Source organism: Melanerpes formicivorus, unplaced genomic scaffold (genome assembly GCF_026170545.1).
Source record: "Melanerpes formicivorus ecotype bairdi unplaced genomic scaffold, bMelFor1.0.p_v2 SCAF_27, whole genome shotgun sequence".
Classification (NCBI taxonomy): domain Eukaryota; kingdom Metazoa; phylum Chordata; class Aves; order Piciformes; family Picidae; genus Melanerpes; species Melanerpes formicivorus.
Genome location: NW_027142379.1, coordinates 2,322,259 through 2,341,064, shown reverse-complemented (window position 1 = coordinate 2,341,064; position 18,806 = coordinate 2,322,259). Strand labels below are relative to the sequence as shown.

General features: G+C 42.7%; 1 long non-coding RNA gene across 1 annotated transcript; it reads right to left on the bottom strand.

Annotated features, from left to right (window-relative positions):
- Positions 1-469: 469 nt before the first annotated feature.
- On the bottom strand, positions 470-18,490 carry LOC137449009 (uncharacterized). The gene is made up of 6 exons (XR_010989287.1): positions 17,999-18,490; positions 16,872-16,958; positions 14,551-14,726; positions 7,304-7,463; positions 5,737-5,808; positions 470-550 (listed from the first exon to the last, which is right to left on the bottom strand). It is a non-coding gene; the product is annotated as an uncharacterized lncRNA (long non-coding RNA).
- Positions 18,491-18,806: the final 316 nt, after the last annotated feature.

The following is an 18,806-nucleotide window of genomic DNA, read 5'->3' as shown; positions in this document are numbered from 1 at the left end:
TGAGATGACAGGCACTGGCAGGCAAACACACAAATTTCAGGTGCTGGCTCTGATCTGCTGGTTTGTGGCCATGAGCCCTTCCTGGGAAAGGTCCACCATGCAGCTGCCATGGTTACAGCTCATCCTCTCCCCTCAAGATGATTTGCTCTATGCTGTGTGAGGTGCAGCTGTGGGCAATGCACAGGCAGGATACAAAATGAGTCTTTTTTTTCCCTGAGACCATGTCCCTGAGTACAAATCAAAGCAAATTCATGCAGACACCTGATGAGACCGCTGCCTCCTGGCCAGGCCTGAGTACAGCTTTTTAGCAGTAGCAACATCTTCATTCAAAGGATCAAGCCATAACATGAAATTCATTATACTTGTAATATTTAAATAACTTACATGCCCTCTGGGAGTAAAATGGGTTTTGTGGATGGTCTCTTTGCAGACTTTCCAAGCATCTTTTGCAGTATCCAAGACCACTGCTCACAGTTTGAATGCTTCCTTACAAAACAGGTCAAAAACGCCTCCAGCAACATGGACCTTCCACCAGCTTTCTCACCAACATCTTGAAAGAAGTTTAGTGATACACACACACAAATAAAAGATATAATGAAAGATGTAATTTAGAACATAACTACTAATTACATGACTGAAACTATAAGAAATGAAAAACAATAGATGCAGTTTATGTGCCTGTTGACTTAAAATCTGTCCTCAGTTAGACCTGCAAGGGGCACAGCTGCTGTAAAAGGGTCTGATGAGAGCAGATTTTAAATCATATAAATTTAGAGGCTTCCCCCCCCCCCCCCCCTTCTTTGCAACTTAATAATCATGAAATTATATAACAGATCTGTAAACCAATTACCAAATGTCAGAAGGTGCCCTGATTAAAATACACACAGCCCCTGGAACGTGCCATATTCACAAATTAGCCATGTGTTATTTATAGCTCCTCAAGGCACAATAATGAAGAAAGTGGTAATGAAATCTGAAAGCCTGAATATCTCCCTTATGTTTGAAAGCAAACCCCATGAGACCCATCTGTAGTGCAAACTGGGAGGAAAAAATAATAATGATAAAAAAATATTCCTTTTTAAAACAAACAACCCCCCTACAACCAACCTCTCCTGCTTCCTGAGTTTCATATTTGGCATTTTGTTTGTAAAACGATTTAAGCTGCAGATTTAAACTCTACAATCCTCCTTGCTCCTCCACATTTATTTTAGCAAAAGTGGTCTTTGAAATTCCCTCTTAATTTTCATTCTCCACAAAGCACAATCTGAATGCTTCACAAAGATGGATTCCTCCTCATAGGTGAATAACTGGACGTGAAGATCAAAGGCATGCTTGCATCTATTTCTGTCCATGGAAGGCCTTTGAAGGTAATCCAGTCCAACCCTGCTGCAGTCAGCAGGGTCATCTTCAGCTAGATCAGGTTGCTCAGGGCCCCATGCCACTCAGCCTTGAATATTTCCAGGGATAGGACACCTATCTGAGCAACCTGGGTCAGTGCTTCACACCCTCAGTGTAAAGTATTTCTTCCTTCTGTCCACTCTGAATCTCTCCTCATTCAGTTGTAAATTGTCCTGCCACCACAAAGCCTGCTAAAAGGACTGTTCCTGTCTCTCTCTGATCAGCCCCTTTAAGTGCTAAAAGACCACAAAAAGGTCTCCCTGGAGCCTTCTCTGCTCCAGGCTGAACAACTCCAAGTCTCTCAGCCTGTCCTCACAGCAGAAGGATTCCAACCCTCACATCATTGCTATGGCCTCCTTTGGCCCCTCTCCAACAGGTCTCTCTTGCTGCTGAAGACACTATAGCTGGATCAAACACTGCATGTGGTGTCTCACCAGAGCAGGACTGGGGGGCAAAGTCTTAGTGACCCCCCAGCTGATGTCCTTAGTAAGGCACAGACTCAAGCTGCGCCAGGGGAGGTTTAGACTCGAGGTGAGGAGGAAGTTCTTCACCGAGCGAGTCATTCGTCATTGGAACGGGTTGCCCAGGAAGGTGGTTGAGTTATCGACCCTAGAGGCGTTCAAGGGGAGATTGGACGTGGCACTTGGTGCCATGGTCTAGTCATGGGGTCTGTGTTGATAGGTTGGACTCGATGATCCTCGAGGTCCTTTCCAACCTAAGTGATACTGTGATATTTACACTTACCCTGCAAGACACTTGCTTCCTTCATCGGGGAGATACACCTGGATCTATGGCCCAGTTTCAACATCTATATGTTAACATTTGGGAGGCCTTCACCATATTAACTCTGCATCCCTCACCTTCCTCTCTCCCCAGAACTGACTTTTGACTCTGTATTTTGATCCCATATTTTTCTGTTCATTATTGAGCAGAACTGTTATCCTGTTTCTCATTTCTTTCTCATCTTTAAAATCATGTCTTAATGAGAATATTAATTAATATTCTCTTTTCTTCATTACTTCTGGCCATGTAAACCTGCACTAGCTCACATGCAGAAAAGCCTTTTTGAAACATATGGTAATTACTGCACTAAAATATTTTACACTCACCCAATTTGATGCAGTCAACCTGTAGCACTCTCAGACACAATTAATTCATCATGTTGTAACATGAGTGCATAAGCACAAAACAAGGATAAATGAAGGAGAATGCCTCTTTCCTTTGTGAACCACTCCTCAGAAACACAGGCTGGTTTCAACACCCCAACTCAGCAGCATCCTCCTGCCTCAGGTCTTTCCATAAGAGCCTCAACCCATCCATCCCTACATCTATATACCAAAACTAAAATTAACATCAACAGAGCTTCCTGCTTGAAACTCACTGAGAACATGTTGCCTTCTCTATTTCTCTTCATTATCCTCCTTCTCTGACAGGCTTTTTCCCTATTTTAACCCCTCCCCCTTGCATATAGTCATTAAGGTTGGAAAAGACCTCTAAGATCATCAAGTCCAACCATCATCACCACCATGCCCACTAATCCATGTGCTGAAGTGCCACATCTGTGAGTTTTTTTAACACCTGCAAGGATGGTGAGTCCCTCCACTTCCCTGGGCAGCCTGTTCTAATGCCTGACCACTCTTTCAGTAAAGACATTTTCCCTAATATCCAACCTAAACCTCTCCTGGTGCAACCTGAGGCCATTTCCTCTTGTCCTATCACAGTTACTTGGGAGAAGAGACCAATCCCCACCTCACTATGACCTCCCTTCAGCTTCTTTGCACTCATTAGCTATTTTCTTGTGTTGTTAGAGAGCTCTTTTCAAGCAGTTGAAAAACTCTTGGAGGCATCTGAAGGGGCAGAAAATCATAGTGGAAGCCAGGAGCTGTGTCTTTATATTACTTTTGCAGAGCTGACTCTTAGCCAGAGGGTTAGCAGATGGGCATGAGTTGCCAGAGCATGCTTTGAATTTAAACAAAATGACATTGGCTCTTGCTGGGCTGCTGCAATAGCTCGGTGACCTCAGGAGCCATTTCTACCTCCTCACTGACTTAGGAGGTGAACTGTGTTAAGGCTTAATTTACCTGATTTTAAAACTTCTCTGTGTGTAAGAGATGCAGGTAACAGAAACAAGTCTAAAAAAAGAAATTAAAATAGTTCTTATCTTCCCTGACCTCCTTTTCTACAGTTCTTTTCACCTGTTCTTTGTTATTATGGCTTTTGAGGAGCTCTGAGACACAAGTTTTTGAAGTCTTTCTAATTAATACCAGCCTCTGACCTTTGCTTTTGCAGACAAATGTGGAGCTGTAAACAGTAAAATAACAAAAAGCAGCATCTAAAAGACTTCTGTGTCAGCTGGCTTCAACCACAAAGCACGAGACTCCCATGGGAAAATGTCCCCAGAATGTGGAGCAGTAGCTGAGCACACAACCTTTGGGGTTTGGATTTTAGAGAGTCATGAATATTTTAATCTAAAATCAGAGTGAAGCCACCCCTCCAGTTTGGACTGAGTAGTGTGCAACTTGTGGGGGCTTTAAGCCTGTGGTTACTGTCCCACTGCTAATGTCTTAACAAAAGCAACCTCATCAGTGCTAACTACTCAACAAGTGTATTGACAGATATCTAGTCAATGGGAGGACTTTGCTTAGAGTCACAGACAGGTTTGGGTTAGAAGGGACCTTTAAAGTTCATCTAGTCCAACCCCCCTGCAGTGAGCAGGAACAGCTTAAATGTCTTTTTCAACCAAAATAATTCTATGATTCTTTCATCTAGATCAGGTTTTTCAGAGCTCTGTCCAACCTGTCCAGATATGAGTTTAGGTCAGATCTGAGTCCAGTAAAGGGGTTTCTGTCATGGGGATGGCCACTCATGGCTGCCTCTCCACCTGCTGCTAATAAAGGATTTTTCTTGCTTAGTTTCAGGGCTGCTGGATGGGAGGGTCCTGATTCTCCCTTTGGGAGACCTTTGTGCAAGCTAATGGACTGCCCTGTCAAGGAGAATTCTGCTCCCTGCATTTCACTGCCTGCTCCCCAGGCTGATTTCTTTTCCTGACTGAAGAGCTGACAGAGCAACCTGTGCATTCATTTCTGAGGAGCTTGCACTCTGAAACTTGTGACCTGCTCTATCAGCTTCTGCTCCCTGCTAGAAGCTCACTCTATAAACAGCAAAGGTACTGTCCTGCTGCAAATATCTTTCAGCCTACCTCTGGGTCTGAGAGGTGACATCTACTCCATCATTACATCCTGTCACAGCATTTGCAGAAACCTTCCAAGTTATATACTTGTCAAGGGACAGGGGAGTCTTTCCAGAAGGGATCCTGCTGTCCAGAAAATCCCTTCATACACTTTCTCTGCTGTATCAAAGTCACAGAATGATAGGGGTAGGAAGGAACTTCTGGAGATCACCTAATCCAAACCCCCCTGCCAGAGCAGGATCACCTAGAGCAGGTTGCACAGGACAACATCCAAGTGAGTTTGGAATGGCTCCAGAGATGGAGACTCTAAGACCTCTCTGGGGAGCCTGTTCCAGTGCTCAGCCCAATGGCTCACTCCGTGCTGCCTGCAACTCTGCCCCAAAGGGCTCTGACCACATCACGGCAGACTGCAATGGCTCCCCCAAGAATATCCAACAAGGCTATGAGGAGGATAATAAATCAAGAACTCCAGCCAGGGACCTATTCTGGGCTTCAGGCTGCCTTTGGCATCTTGCAACAACACAGTGTCAGCAGACAGAAAGTCTCTCTTGTTACTGGGAGGTCAGAGTTGAAGTGTCTTAACTTCAAATTCTAAATCATTGTTGTAAAACCATGTTTTTACCCTTTAGTTCCTTCCAGAATGCAATTACCTTTTCTTTCCAGTTCTGAATGGAGAGTGAGGTGGTAAAGACTGCCTTTTGTTAGCAGAAGGAGACTCTATAAGCTATTGTGTTGTTAATTTTGCAGTTATCTTGGCTCCCTTAATATCATTTAGCAGTTTCTTTTCTTTATGGGTACCTCCTTCTGCTTGATTCTGTTTCACTTTGAACCTCCACTGACGCTGAGGATTTAATGCATTTTTTTTTTATCACACTGTGCAAAATGCTGATGGAATCTTTGTGCAGACTCTCTGGCGACAGAGAAAGGTTATTATTATCATCCCCTTTGCATTGTATCTCCAGGAATCTATGCACATGCTTTGTAGCCACTCACTTTGCAATGGAGCATGAAGAAATCATTTTGTTTTATTCACTCCAAAAGCACTTTCAGAGAGATGTGTCTTTATAATTGTCCTTTTTAAAAATGTGTGCATGTATAATGCATTGCTTTTAAAAGGGACCTGAATGATTTGCTCCAATTACACATACCTTGCCACTCAGGCTGCTTCTTAGCTCAAAGGTGAAGCCAGCTGCAGCGAAATCACAGCATCTATATTAGACCTGAATGTGGAAGGATAAGAATTTCATTCACTGAGGGCAGTGACAAGAAAAAAAGAGTCCTGTCCCAGCCTGAACCCATCATCCAATTTCTCTGTTTCTGGCATTCTTAGAACCATAAAGGTTGGAAGAGATCTCTAAGACCATCAAATCCAACTCAGCAACCCGACAGCACCATGTCAAACAATCCATGACCCAAACATTTTTCCATCCACCCAATCCATGTCCACACATTTTTTGGAACACTTCCAGGGATGGTGACTCCAGTGCCTGACCTCTCTCTCAGTAAAGATTTTTTTTTTCCTAATACCCAATCTAAACCTCCCCTGGCACAATTTGAGTCTGTTTCCTCTCATCATGTCACCAGTTACTTGGAAAAAGAGACCAACCCTCACCTTGAGGATGCTAAACCCACTTGGACTTTTTATGACCCTAATCCAAAAAATCCTTGATTTGTGAAGGGAGAGGAGGGAGAGTGAGCTCCTTTTTCTCCCCTCTTGACTATTTCCACAATTCCATTAATTCAAACTCTCCTCTATCTTGACTTTTCAACAGTCTATGGCAAGAGTCAGCAACTATCCAAATTAAGTGGTGATTGACTGAAAGTGTGCAGAAATATCCCATGGAAGCAGCAGGTTCACTCAGTGTATTCCAGTCATCCAACCATGCAGCCACTCCCAATTCACACACAGATCACAGCTGGAGGAGAGAATGCTCTGGGGAGACCTAAGAGTTGCCTTCCAGTACTTGAAGAGGGCCTACAAGAAGGCTGCAGAGGGACTAAGGCCTGCAGTGAGAGGATAAATGGCAATGGTTTCAAATTAGAGGAGAGGAGATTTAGATTGGATGTTAGGAACAAATTCTTTGCTATGAGGGTGGTAGAACACTGGAACAGGTTGCCCAGGAAGGTAGTTGAGACCCCATCCCTGGAGATATTCAAGGTGAGCTCTGAGCAACCTGATCTAGTGGAGGATGTCCCTGCTAACTGCAGAGAGGTTTAACTAGATAAGCTTTGGAGGCTCATTCCAACCCAAACCATTCTATGATTCTCTGATTCTATATCAGAGTTTCTTTCTCACCTTTATCCCACTTTCATTCTCTTCTATTTAGACAATGATTTCTATTCCACTTCTTTTGAAACTCTGTGACATGCAAACTTTGTGTTTGGCTGTGGGCAGTCTGAGACGTTTTAGTGTGAGTTTGATATGTTGAAGCTGGCAGCACATCTGTAGTGATGAAAACCCACACTTTTATAGATTACACACAAATACTACATTAAAAATCTCGTGACAGGTGAAATAAGAGCTGTCCCATCACCAGCCCTGCCTATTTTTGTGTTAGGACTTCTTGGAAACAGCATTTTAAGAGCAAAACTGGGACAAATTAAATAAACTTTCCCATTTTATATAACACCTGAGCAACACAGCAACAAAATATTTGACATAGTCAGTATGAGCGCTGGGAAAAAAAAACCCAAACTCTTTCTTGAGTCCATTACCTTCACTTTGCCAAATGCTTGCAGATTATGTGTTTGAAAAGAGCAACTCTGCCTTCCAGATGCAACCCAAACAAAATAATTTCCTGAGAAAATCCTATCCATGCAGCATCTCCCCTGCATTTTTATTCTATGTATTCTTCTTACCAGGCAGTGACAGCACCTGTGAGCAAAACAAGGGGAAATTACCTCTTCTGCAGTAAAAATCCACCTCATCCATCAAAACCACAGTGTCACTTGCTCATATATTGTGTACTGTTTAGGTAAATTTGGCAGATATTGGATACTACAGAAAAGTGCATTTTTAAAATGCACTCAGTAATAAAAGACAGTGATAACAACACTAGGAAATGCTTTTAAGGAAACCTGGCTCCTATCAGACTCTCCTGGTTTCAGATGCTGTTAGTGTCTCAGCAGAAACTGGCTCTGACACCGGTAAGAAAGGGCTTGGAGTCCCAATTCTTTAAATAAGATCACTAAGCAGGATTGTCCCTTTCACTTCACATGGACTGACTCAGGAGAAAACCTCAGGCAGAAGAATCTTCCTGGCAAAAGTAAGCTCACAGAGTGCAAAATATCAGCTGTAGCAGCAGCACTTATATTTCTCTTCAACATATTCGTTGATGATCTGGATGAAGGGGTAGAGTCAGTCATCAGCAAGTTTGCAGATGACACAAAGTTAGGGGCAGATGTTAGTCAATTAGAGGGTAGAAAGGCTCTGCAGAGGGACCTCGACCGACTGGACAGATGGGCAGAGTCCAATGGGATGGCTTTCAACAAGTCCAAGTGCCGAGTGCTGCACTTTGGCTACAGCAATCCCATGCAGAGCTACAGGCTGGGGTCGGAATGGCTGGAGAGCTCCCAAACAGAGAGGGACCTGGGGGTGCTGATCCACAGCCACCTGAATATGAGCCAGCAGTGTGCCCAGGTGGCCAGGAGGGCCAATGGCATCCTGGCCTGTATTAGGAATAGTGTGGCCAGCAGGAGCAGGGAGGTCATAGTGCCCCTGTACTCTGCTCTGGTTAGGCTGCACCTTGAGTACTGTGTCCAGTTCTGGGCCCCTCAGTTTAAGAAGGACATCGAAACACTTGAACATGGCCAGAGAAGGGCAACAAGGCTGGGGAGAGGCCTTGAACACAAGGCCTATGAGGAGAGGCTGAGGGAGCTGGGATTGTTTAGCCTGGAGAAGAGGAGGCTCAGGGGTGACCTCATTGCCCTCTACAACTACCTGAAAGGTGGTTGTAGCCAGGAGGGGGTTGGCCTCTTCTCCCAGGCAACCAGCACCAGAACAAGGGGACACAGTATCAAGCTGCGCCAGGGGAGGTTCAGACTCCAGGTGAGGAGGAAGTTCTTCACCGAGCGAGTCATTCGTCATTGGAACGGGTTGCCCAGGGAGGTGGTGGAGTCATCGACCCTGGAGGCGTTCAAGGGGAGATTGGACGTGGCACTTGGTGCCATGGTCTAGGCATGGGGTCTGTGTTGACAGGTTGGACTCGATGATCCCCGAGGTCCTTTCCAACCTAAGTGATACTGTGATACTGTGATATCTACTAGAGATTATCAATACTCCTGTTAAAGATGAGCTGGAGATAAACCAGGATTCTAATATCTAATTATATGTAGTCCTCCATGCCTAGACATAGAGGAAAAAATAATCAATGGGAATGTTCCTTAACTCCAGTGGAGCCAGGATTTCTCACTGAATATTTTAATTTTCAGAATGTCAGCAGCAAGCACATCACTAGAAAAAACCTTAATGATTTTCAGTGCAGTTTAAAAGTAATTAGGGGCAGACCAATTGTCCAAGTTACACGCTCATACTAAGGGAAGGCTGAGAAAAATCACACAAAGCTTTGTAACCCAGGGGCAGAAAAAGACCAAGCACAGGGGTGTGGTCTAAACCAAATATGAAGCAATCTATATTTTCCATTAAAGCCGTTGTGAAATTGGCCATTTTGCAAAGGTCTTGATTGAAAACCATATGAAAGTTAATGGTTTTGACTCCTCATGATCCTCAGCGCTCAAATAAGAAGCAAGGAGAAAGCAGCTCCACAAGAGCATGACTTGAAAAAATAATGACAGCACAAAGCCACATGACATAAAAGAAACAATTTCAGTAGCTCCAGGAAATAGCCTAAATCACCTTCTTCCCACGACTAGAGAGAGAGAGTCAACAAAGCAGATTTTAATTTCATCACTATTTCTTTTTCTTATAAACAGCATATCAGTAAGATATCATTATCAATATTGTTTTAATATGCTAGAAACTTTATTATCTATTCTTTGCCATTTGGTATTGTTCTAGTTCTTTAATTTTAACATAAAGCAAGAGAGATGTGTACTCAAGACTTCATTTTTTACTTTGGCTGATTTCATAGATTCATAGAATGGTTTGGGTTGGAAGGGACCTTGAAGATCATCTAGTTCCAACCCCCCTTCCACTAGCCTAGGTTGCACAGGACATCCACCCTGGCCTTGAACACCTCCAGGGAGAGGGAATCCACAACCTCCCTGGGCAACCTGTTCCAGTGTCTCATCACCCTCACTCCAAAGAATTTCTTCCTACTATCCCATCTAAATCTCTCCTCCTCAAGCTTCAATCCATTCTCTCTCATCTTTAGGCTAATTAGAACGTTCATAACTGTCAAAAAAAATCCAATGTCTTTTGTATTCCTATTTCTGGGTTCTTTTGTGGGCAGTTTAATTACATTTATTGATAAAATATTTGATGAATAAGGGAGGACTGAAAAAACCCCTCAATCATTTATTAGTCTAGGGTAGGTTTTTCAACCCAGCATTGTCTAGGCACTTACCTAGTCATAGAATCATACAATTGTTTTGGGTGGAAAAGACCTTTAGGATTAGAAAGTCAAATTATCAACCTAAGACCATCATGGCCATTAAATCATGTCCCAGTCTGCCATGTCCAGACATGTTTTAAACACCTCCAGGCACCATGACTCCACCACTACCTTGCCATTAAACTAAAGAAGACTGGATGGGGCGCTTGGTGCCATGGTTTAGTTGATTAGTGTTGAATGATAGGTTGGCTCAATGATCTTAAAGCTCTTTTCCAACCTGGTTAATTCAATTCTATTCTATTCTGTTCTATTCTAAACCAGCCAATTATTTTTGTTTAGGTTTATTTTTAATATATTCCTTAAAATTGTAGCACCCTTTAAAATAGTAATTAGGATAGAGCAAGGAGCAGCCAGGGTCCAAAGGAGCTTCCTCTCTTCTCCTCTCCAAAAAGAACAAGGCAAATAAAAATAATAAAAGATATGGAGATGCTGCAAAACAGGAGTTCATCCTTTAAAAGGCTGCTGACAACCTCTTATGACACTCTGTTTCAAAAGCTGTGATTTCAAGGGTGAGCAAAGTGGGTCATAAATGCTACTGATAGCTGAAAATGAGAAGATGAAGAACACTTCAGAAGGTTTAAGAGCAGTAGGTATGATTACAGCAATCACAACGCTGTCCCGTTTTGCTGCAGTTCAACTGCAAGGTTAAGAAAAGGAAGAGAGGGGGAAAAAAAAGGAAAAAGAAGGAAAAGCAGCAAGCTGTATGACCCTCAGTTGTGCAGTATGCATAAGCATTAGCAACTGCCCTGACAGAAAGCAGTTGACCCAAAAGCCAACATGGCATTTATCTTGTTCTGTGCTTTCAACCAAAAAGATTCCTGCAGCCTCTTCAGCAGTTTCTCTCTTCCTTTATGGTTGGTTGGTGGTTTGGTGGTGTGGCCTGAACTGGTTCTCACAAGATATCTATGCAAAAAAAGGTAATCCTCATTCACAGTTCTAACACTGGGATGTTGGCCAGGGTGTTTGTATATGAGATTCACTGGCCTGTAATGACTCCACCAAATCATTTCAGTTTGAAAATACCTCTAAGATCATTGTGTCCTACTGTTTACCTAACACCACCATGGCCATCAAACCGTGCCCTGACATACCATGTTTACACAGTTTTTGAATGTCTCCAGAGCAGCTTCTTCCAACGGCTGACCACTCTTTCAAGAAAGAATTTATTCCTGATATCCAATCCAAACCTCCTCTGGTGCAACTTGAAGCCATTCCTTTCACTTGATACCAGAGAGAAGAGATCAACACCCACCTAGCTCCAACTCTCTTTCATGCAGTTGTAGGGAGCAAGGTGGTCTCCTCTCAATCTCCTCTTCTCCAGACTGAACAATCCCAGTTCTCCCAGTTGCCCTTCATCAGACTTGTTCTCCAGACCCCTCATAGGGTAGATATTATCACATATGACCAGTAAACCAGCAGTGACATTTGTCATATGACCTGGGTTGGGTCTCATGACCATTAACACAGCCTCTGTTGCTCTGGAGTGAACCTTACCTAGGCACTTATACAAACTATAGAAGTTGTAGTTTTTCCTCTTCTTTCAATCTGGTTTTGACTACCTGGGATGTTTTCTCCTTTCCTCCTATTACCTTCCCATGCAGTTTCAAAGCAGATACTTTTGCTCTTGATCTTTGTTAGGCAATTGCTCCACAGTCTAGGGCCATGGCTCATATCAAGGGTGGCAATAAACACTGTCACCTCTTTCTTCTCCTATGAAAACCTTCTCTTGGCTGAAGACACAACATCTCCAAGGATCATTGCATAAACCTTCCCTACAAAGTGCAAAACCACTCCATAAATACACAGTGACACAAACATTAAAACCTCCAATTGAGGCCATCCACAACAAGATCTCCTCTCTCTGTCGAGGACAGGAAAATAAACAACAGATGACAAGTGTTAGGTCATTTTCATCTTCAGCCAGCAGAGCTCTGTGCTGCTGCCAGACATGAATCCTCTCTTCCTTGTGTCAGCTTAATCAGCAAGCTCATCTCAGTTCGTCAGGGAGCTTTTAATGGACAAAGAAGGGGTTCAATCATGTATAATGCATAATATATTAAAGGCATATATATTAAAGACAAGAAAAAGACAAAGGAAAAACCTTCCAGCACTGATAGTAGTACCCAAAGCAGATGAAGATAAACCAACAAAGTTTATAATCCTAATACTTAAGGGTGAGTTTAGCATGAATGCCCCCATGCCCTTGTTCACCATCCTCTAAGGTGAAAGCTCAAAGAACTAAAATAAAGTCTTAAAGCAAATAATTAAGACAAGACCATGGACCCAGAAGAGCTAATGATAAAATACAAATTAAACTAAAAACGGTCTCATGAGGTTAGGAAGCAACAACACACCATTCCAAACAACTTCTAGCAATGGAAGGTGAATCAGCACAAGCCTGTGAAGCTCTCAGCTGAAGATCTGTACTCCAAGCACAAGAGGTAATTAGCAGCTAGCTTCTTTGCAATGGATTTAAAGATTTTAGGAGCCAAAAGGATCAGCTTGATCGACAGATTTGACCTTCCGGATAACAGAGGCCAGAAAATGTCATGCGGTAATTCTTACATCAAATCTAAAAACTTTCAGGCCAAAGGTGAATACAAATCCAGCTAAAGGTGTCCAGACCCAGCTTTCATGATTTACAGAGATGAAGTGTTCATTGCCAGCCTTTTAAAAATTGACCTATCTGCCCTTGTGTCTATGAAGGTTTCCCTCATATCCAGTTCAACAGAGGTCCACTGCTATTCAACCCCAGCTTATTACACCTTCATTTTGTTTAAGCAGTAAAATATAAAGTGTATGGTCAGAAGCAAAATAATGAGATCAAGTAAAAAGAGGTACTCAGCAGTCTGCATTGTGCCCTTGCAAGGTGCTTCTGATTTCTGCTGTCTGGGAGAATCTGTAGTAGATATTGACATGAAAATAATCATTGAGCACAGAGTGCATTAGTAATTGCTTTAATCATCTTCCAGACAATAGCTATCATGGCTCTTCTGTGTGTTCTCTGCTCAGACAACTTCAGGGACCTGCTATTATTTGTTCATGTCCATTGGAGTTGAAGGGAAAACATATGTTAGGATAGCAAGCAGCCCAGCAGATGGGCTTGTCAAACACCCTGGATAACACAGTCAGAGATTTGTGCAATTGTTTAGGCTGGAAAGAGATTTTTGATAATCCAGTCCAACCATTAACCCAGCACTGTCAAGTCCATCACTGAACCATGTCACTAGCACCACACTCTGGTATCAGTCATTTACACAATAGCTAAAATAAAATAGTTTTCCACCATCTTTGCCCTTACAGCAGACCCACAAAGCTAGAAGCTGCCCTGAAAGGCAATTCATAGAAAATTAATGGACAACTCTTTAGTAGAAATATAAGCCTAGGAGATGTTAAATCATTGCTGTAGAGTTACAGAGGTTCTACCCAGAAACTTTTGTTCAGACCTAATTACCAAACCATCAGAGTATTTCCTGCATCTTTCCTACAATGACAGGAGAAACACCACAGAACTCATGGCACCTGGGTTGTGAGGACATATTTCAAGGCTACTGAAAAAGAATGAGATGAATGTATCAGCCTTCCAGAGGACTGTAAACCCCTCTGTGCAGACCGCCAGCTGATAGCTTCACATCCCACCTCATGGACCTGCCCACGCAGGTCTAAGCTTCTGTTTGCTGCCCTCTCCAGCAAAAGCAAGTGTTTCATGAGCTACATGTCCTGATCCTGCTGGAAGTGTCTTCATCATGGGGATATCTTGGAGATAAACTTTCCATCTGCACAACCAACAGCTCCAGCCTCATGGTTCACTATATCTTGCACAGATTCTTTCCCTTCTTTTGTTTTTTCCTTGGACACTGGTTTATAATCTCAACTTTTATGGTACCATCAATGTTATTTTTCCTCCCTGGTGTGCTCCCTTCCCTTGTCAGTGGTTTCCAGTCCAGTTCTTACTCACACATGTAACCACAGTGCTGAATCTCTGTTTTTCCTCTGATAAAGCTATTGTGGCAGAAATCAGTTTGTGTGAGATGTCCAGCCAGAGCTGTGTCTCTAAACCTGACAAGTATTCTATCTCCCTGATTATTTTGTCAGTCCATCCTGGAATTTTTAGAAAGCAGAGAAATGCAGTAAGAGAAATCCCTGCTGTGTTTCCTTTTCCCCAGAACATTACAGCAGGCTCTTTCACTATTCCCTTGGTCAATGAAGCAGCAATCAAAAATCTATTTTAATTTCTCTCTTAACTTGCCCTCTCCCTCCTCCATGTGAAGCATGCAGTAAGCAGTGTGCTTGCAGGTTTCAGACTTTCTCTAAAGCCAAAAGCCTTCAGGCTCAGCTTAAATCTGGATCTACCAAGAAACCAAGGCTGCAATTCTCCAAGACACTTACCTGTGCTGTTGCTTCTGTTGCTGTCCTCAGAAAAAGCCCTTTTTCTCTTCCTTTTATTGCTCCTGAGGCCTCTTCTTGTTTTTCTTCTCCTCTGCAGGTTGCCCTCACATGGTACCTGAGGCTTCTGCTACTGCCTGTATTTTCCACTGTCTTTCTGACTCTTCTGACTTTCTGTGCTACACACACAAAAAGAGGTCAACATATCCGCCATGGGGAGGAACAAATCTGTAGCTAGTCATGCATCTTTTGGGATAGACCTCCCCCCCCAGAAAATCTCTTATTATACCCTTTATCATTTCTATCATTTCCCCAATTCACTTGAGAGCAGGAAAGTCCATTTCCCCAATCCATTTTAACTGAGAATATCACACATGGAACAGAGAGGTGAAGAAACCTTCCAAAATACTGTCTACCTTCCTTTCTTCACTGGAAAACAGGAGCAGTGTAGATTTGTCTTTGCAAGGCCCTGAAGAGGGATGGCTTACCAGTGCATGTAGAAATAGGACAGGTGGCAATGGTTTTAAATTAGAGAAGGGTAGATTTAGATTGGACATTTCTAAGATCTTTACTCTCAGCATGGTGGAACAAGTTGTCCAGGGAGCTAGTGGAGGCCCCATCCCTGTGACATTCAAGGTCAGGCTTGGTGGGGCTCTGAGCAACCTGATCTACTTGGGGATGTCCTTGCTGACTACAGTAAGGGTTGGACCAGGTGACCTTTAAAGGTCCCTTCCAACCCAGTGCATCCTATGATTTGATGATTTTCTTTTGCAAGGCAGCAACAGCTTCTCATGGAGCACCTTAACTCCTGGGCAAGCAGTACTTGTCTGCAGTACAGCTCTCTGGGTTCTTTGCATTATGGTGTTTAGGGAGGAGCCCTCTTAAAACCTAATTTGATATCTACCACAAAATTTCCCTCAGGTGCAGACCAAGCACAGCAGGCAGCAATGGTTTTCATTTTATGCTGTAGGCATTTCTACAGGTTTAGCAGTTCTAAAATAGACATTAAGCTGTTATTTCTTGGTTTGTTTTTTTTCAGCTGTACAAATGTCTTTAAGTCTCCTGAATATGCATCATCTGACCTACTGAGCTTAATAATTTAATGGTGTAAGCCCTCAAATATGAAGTCCAACGGAGTGCAAATGGTGTGTAGGCATCAAGCTGACACAAATCCTACAGAATTTAGCTTTTCAAAAAAACTTAATTCCAGGGCTCTCTGAAAGATCTCTTTTGAACCTTTCCACAGCCTTCAATGGCTCCTTAAGCTATGTCAGCAGGCTCAGCAGTAGTTTATAGGTATAGCAAAGGAATTGTAAGCAAGCATGTAAAACCAGAGTGTGAGAACATCTCCTAATATGAGCTGTCCAGAAAAGCAGTACCTTTGCACTGAGGTAGCATCATCAGTGAAAGAATTTTACTAAAGCAGCTACAGCAAAGGAATCAAGACTAATCACCAGCAATGAGAGCAAATATATTCATCACCAATCCTCTTTAAATGACCTAGCGTTTCACCATCAGCTGTACAGCTCCACGCAGCCCGCTCTGGATCTCAGCTCTGTCTTTATGCAGTTCCATCTTTGTGTACTCCAAACAAAAAAAATCAATCAATCTAATTCTCAGAAATTCAGGGGATTTTTGTTTTATCCAGCCATTGTGGGTAGTTCATAGAATCACAGAATGGTTTGGAAGGGACCTTTAAAGGTCACCTAATCCAACTAGATCAGGTTGATCAAAGCCCTGTCCAACCTGACCTGGAATGTTTCCTGGCACAGGGCTTGATTATCCTAAAGATATCCTCAAAGTAGAGTAACCACTGGGAGCTGCTGCAGGTTCTCACAACTGTAAATGTGGAGGTCACTGTGGTTTGAAAATGTGCATATAATTTCAGAGCAAACGTCCAACCTTTCCTCTTATCCTAACCTGAGGTGGAAATACCAATGAATCAACATTTTCTTAATTAACTTCATTTTAATCCTGGTATTACAGTGATCCTTGAGGAAGGGAAATCTTTTTTGTTCTTTTTTTTTTTTCCCCCCCCACTGACTTCATGAGCAGCAAACCAGGAGCATCTGAGGGTGTTTTTAATGAAGTTGATACTGATTGCAATTTTTCAAGCAGAGAATTGAGGTCTCCATTTAAAGACAGATTAGTGTTCTTTCTGCCAGAGCTACACAGTTTTTTACAATGAAACTTAATGAAGCAGGCTCTAAGGTATTTCTTGCAATATATTTCAATAAAGAGAAAATATAAGCCCATAAAGTTGCTCATGTAAACATCCAGGATTTAAGGAACTGCTTAAACAATGAACACATGAAATTACTAACCTTTCTGGAGAATTCAAAGGTGCCACCACATGATGAATCAAAAGCAGCAGGCATTTCAGGTTTGAAGGATTGATTTCATGCACACAACTGAAACACAATTGAGACGATGAGGAATTATGTTGTATCTATGGAAAATCTGATCATAGATTCATAGCATGGCTGAAGTTGGAAAGAGCCTTAGAAATCAGATACTCCAACCTCCCTGCCATGGACAGGGATGCTTCACAACTAGACTCAGCTGCTCAATACCTGGCCTTGGACACCCTCAGGGAGGAGGCAGCCACAATCTCCATGAGCAGTGTATTCCAGAGTCCCACCATTCCTGTACTGAAGAGCTTCTTCCTAACATCCAGTCTAAACCAACTCTCCCTCAGCTAAAGCCCATTCTTCCTTGCCCTGGCTCCAGACATCTTTAAGAAAAGTCTCCCTCCAGCCTTCCTGTAGGATCCCTTCAGGTATTGGAAAACAGCTCTAAGGTCCCCCCAGTGTGTCCTCTTCTTCAGGCTGAACAACCCCAGCTCCCTCAGCCTATCCTCATAGCAGAGGTACTCCAGCTCTTGGATAGTCTTTTGATCAGACCTGTAGACCATCAGAACAGCTTTGCAACAGCTTTTCCTTGGTGTCTTCATACCCCAGTTACTTGGCAGTAGCATAGACTCAGGAAGATTGTATTCTAGCACTTAGCCTCCAGTAAAGTGACAGTCTAATGATTTTTAAGTCTTATTTCTTTGCAATATTCTGATGTAGTGGGAACATCATAAGCATCAGTATGGCTATGTAAAATTTTGCTCATGCATGGCTTATTGCATTATAGCAATAGCAAGAAACCCCCCTGATACCAGACTAATCTGTGTACAGGTTATCTGTCTCTGTCAGGTGTTTAATGGTGTATTGTATAACAGCAAAGCTTAGAAAATGTATAATGCTTTCTCTCTGAGACAGGTCACAGGAATGTTCTCTGTTTAAACCAGCTGGAACACTGACACTGTGAGATTAAATATAACATAGAAAGGAGAAAAGAATTACCATCTATATAAAACAACACACAAACAACAACAAAAACAACCCAAAACCCAAACAAAACCCAAGCAATAGAATAGAGTAGAATAAAGCAGGCTGGAAAATACCTTTGAGATCATGGAGTCCAACCTGTCATGAAACAAACAAGGAGAAATGAGAATAAAAGGTATTTTTTTCAGCTCACTACATTGTCCTGCTACTTAAGGTAGTCCTTCCTGGTCTCATTTTGCATGTCTCAAATTTTGAGCATCCCCATCAATTCATTTCCCGTTGGAGTCATGCTTATCTCACAGATTCATAGAACGATTTAGGTCAGAAGAGACCTCAAAGACCATCCATTTCCACCCCCCCTGCCATGGGTACGGAGACCTTCCATTAAACCAGGCTGCTCAAGACCTCATCCAACCTGGTCACAAACACCACCAGGAGGGCACATCCACAACCTCCCTGAGTACCTGGTTCCAGAGTCTCCCTGCCCTCACTGCAAAGAATTTCTTCCTAATCTCCAGTCTAAATGTCCCTTCCTCAAGCTTAAAGCCATTCTCTTGTAACTGTCAATAAGGAATGCAGGAGATCTTCAGTTTCTCTGGAAGAGGTTACTTGGCCTTCAGATAATATTAAAACATCTTTATCACACCCTTTTCTTACCAGATGCTTATGAGTATCCACATTCATTACATTGCTAAGGATATCACCTGTTGCCTATGTACTACCTACACAATTAATTAGAGGACCACATGCAGGGACCATTTTTGCTGTCTGCATGGAGCTGACTAAGAGCTCCTGAACAAATGGTTATTAAACAGCATCTTACAAACCTATGCAGCTGCTTGCTGGCTGTATTCAAACAGTTCATTTGCAGCATCTCAGGAAATGAAACATAACAGGTTGACTTTTAAAACAGGGTTCAGATCT